We start from the raw sequence: 3,639 nt of genomic DNA on the forward strand, positions 1-3,639 counted from the left end.
ACAGAACTTACACTTGAGAAAAGGCCACAACATTTATGTTTGCGTTCCCAATAGTATGCAATATTTAATTTAAGTGCGGTCTTTACGATCTTATCGAAAATTTGTTGCATGATAGCTATTCAAAACTGTCATAGACAATGGCTCATCTTTACAAAATAAAGCAAAACGAAATATGATTGTTACTTGTTTAGTCATCCTAAAAACTCAAAAGAAGAACACTGCCTTGACAGCCAGCCGGCACATTGGCAAAGCTTAATTTAGGCAGTTTATTTTACTGTACGTGGGGTTTGCAGAATGCCAAATTGTAAGTAAGTTTCATTTTCTCATTTTCCATCCAGTAATCATTTTCCACGAGTACCTTGGAACTCACTTATCCTTCTAGTTGCAACAATTCCTTCTTTTTTCTTTCTTTACCATCATTTAATGCTCTTATAAGCATTTTCATGTCCGGTATTGTGACACGGCTTCTCCATATGTGGGGTGGGATTTAGTATCTAAAGGTTTTCCTTTTGGAACGCTTAGGTATAAGTGATAATTGGAACCTTTCTCAGGAAGACAAGCTGCTCCATTTCAATTCTCATTAATAGTCGAGGAATAATTAAGAATTTGTGGCATCAGAATCTGGTTATCATTTCAGAAGATATCCGCTTGCCTATGATTTTAATGCGCATACATTGCTTTACGTGAAGTTTTGATTCAAGCTCACAAGCTGAAAAGGCCAACAACTTCACCTTAAATCCCTACGTGCCTCCACTGAAACAAATGGTTCCACTTACCAAAGTTCCCAGCTGATTTTGGAACCATCTACAGTGGTTCACCTGTCACAACTGAATATATGCTGGTCCATGACTTGGAACAGTACCTACAGAGAGGAACGGCGAATTGAGCGCTGAACCTGGTTTGAATTCTTTGGTGAGGGACTCCTTCGCCGTAACTTCTACTGTCCATGGGCGCATGTTGCTGCTCTTATCTGTCTTTGGTCGTGTACTACATACTACATGACAAGTCTTTGGCTTGCCAGATCGCGCAAAGTGAAGAATACGGAACTTTTGGAACCCATTCCCAGTTTGGTATGGGGAATCAAAAGCTTTGTCAAGGGTTTAGAGAGGATTCAGAGTATGAAACAGATCCATGTATTTCAATAGTCAATTAGCTCGGACTTGTTTGGTCACTAGTGATGGGATCAAATAAATTTTCAAAATCAGGATTGCCAGAAAGCTAGGAAAGTCAAAGCACCTTCCTGTCCATCGCAAGCTAAAAGGTTAGCTTTAATCAAACAAGCAATCCAGGCTTGAGCGAAGAAAAATCAGGGTTACCTTTTGTGACTAATCAACGGGTTTCCGATATTCCGCTCGTGATGCCATACGCCACTGAAAATGTAAATTGGTAGCCCTAGTTGCAAGCCTCCCGTGATTATTTATTAGATCTCATCGGTATTGGTCACAAAATGAAGAAGCTCCTGTTTTTTTCCCTTTGATTTAAGTCAAAGCCCAAGGTCGAGAGAAGCGGAAGTGAGCAGTTGACGGCCCTTCACTTTTTGACATCTAGTTCAGTGAGTTGCCACCGTCTAGACGTGATTAGCTTCCCTTTTGCACAATTGTTTATGTAGATCTAAGATTAAGTTGTGCATGATCATTGATCAGGCATACTTTTTTATGTAGTAGCTAATACTAATTCAAAATTAAAGCTTTTCAAGCCAAGAAATATAATCTTTGAGATTTCATTAGGATGTGTAAAATATTAAGACAATTTGGCAACAAAGAAAGAAACATATATCAAAATATCGGGTGCCACATATTATGGTCTACATATTGATTTTCATGGACTTAATGAAGTAGTGCACATTCATAATGAATCGGAGAGCTTAAAACATAAAATTGAAATTGGAAGGTATATATCATGGAGGGTTGAATCTGGAGATAGAGTTCTTTATGAATCCATGGTTCATGGCTGCCCAAGCCTCCCCAACTGATGGCTTCAGCTTGCCCACAATGTTGTGGATGGTGGCACAGGACTTGGTCTCCACATGCCCCCAAATATTGTAATCTAGGGGATTCAGGTTGGGGCTGTTTGAGGGCCAAACCAATTTCGACCAGAATCCTCAGGAGCTCAATTTTTGTTGAAGGTAGGTCTTGACGTGGATAATACCCTGGTGACGGCGGGTGGAGCTTATTAGCACTGGAACCCAAGGTGCTGTGGACGCCAAAACTATTGGCAATTTTGATGGCGGTCTCCCATTGTCCAGTTTGGCCACAACCTCTTTCGCAGTACTTTAAAGGGCTGTTTTGTATGTTTTTTAAATTTAGACCCGCCAAATGCTTAAAAGATTGTTGGTAATGATCATATGCAACCATTGTCTGAAAAAGAAAAATTAACCAGACCTCTCATTGACACGGTTATCAGGGCCTCAAATCAGTGTAGACGATAATATGGCGCACCCGGTATTACAGGATGATAAAACTTGCCAGTGGCCGGCGTGGAAACCGAAAATTGAATTCTTTACGAATTGAAGTTCTTTCAAAAAGATTCCTTTCGTTCTTTTAACATGGAATTTTCTCAATGTCTTTAAACGTCAGATTTGATCGCTTATTTGCTAGTGAAGAGCGTTTAGAAAGTTGCAATCATGATTTGAGATTTAGGAAAATGCTTCCATGAGAGCCTCATTATTATTTCATTTGACATTTCACTTTTGACACGTTAGGACGATGCGTTGAAGCATAAAACTGTTGCAATATTTCTCAAACGTTCTATACCAAGTGTACCTTTATGACAATTTAAGAGCTATCATAAATATACAGTTGATGAATGTTGAAGAAACATCTCCAACATTAGGGCAATGAGATGTTACTGGATCAAATGGAACTGCCTTAATTAATGACTCGAGTCTTTCAGACTCTTTGAAACACATCGAAATCCTTCAAATCTCAGGAGTCATCTTTTTATGTCCTTTGGGGTCTTTTTTATCTATCTACAATCGGTCAAGTCAATTCACATAATGTAAAAAAGTATGTGTTTAAATATTATACGCAAAGATTGATAACAGAATAAGCGACCTTTATGGAGAACCATGATATTCGTCTTAATGGAATGGACTTGAAGGCTAGTCTCGTGGCAATAACCGGGGAGAAATTGATGCCATTTTGCAATTCCACGGCTGAATCAGGCAAGAGGGCTAGATCGTCTACATGATGAAGATATTGTACCGTAAAAGGGTTGATGGTGTGGGGCCTTGGTGGGTGAGGGCTTTAGGCAGGTCAGATACATAAAGTTGAAAAGTTTGGCGATAGTCGATCCCTCTGCGGAAGGCCAATGGCAGTGAAGTAGCAGGGGATAGGTCTTCTTCACCAGAACGAATGGAGTATCTGAGTCTCGCATACGTAGATGTTGGCCAACAGGACACATATTGAACGAGGTACCCCACAATTGGAGTTTGAAGAATAATTGCGTTCAGTCCACCCTGTCGAATGCTTTGAAGAAATCTGCAAAGTACCCGTACACTCTCCTCGTATTGCTGATGTTGGTATGTACACTTTCTTAGAGGAGTGTAGCAGCCGTGGTCGTAGAGCACAATAAGAGCATCACAAAGGTTATAAACCAAATATGGACATGGTTTGCTATGTGGTCTCGATAGAATTCCTA

This window comes from Tigriopus californicus, chromosome 4, assembly GCF_007210705.1.
Source record: "Tigriopus californicus strain San Diego chromosome 4, Tcal_SD_v2.1, whole genome shotgun sequence".
Lineage (NCBI taxonomy): Eukaryota > Metazoa > Arthropoda > Copepoda > Harpacticoida > Harpacticidae > Tigriopus > Tigriopus californicus.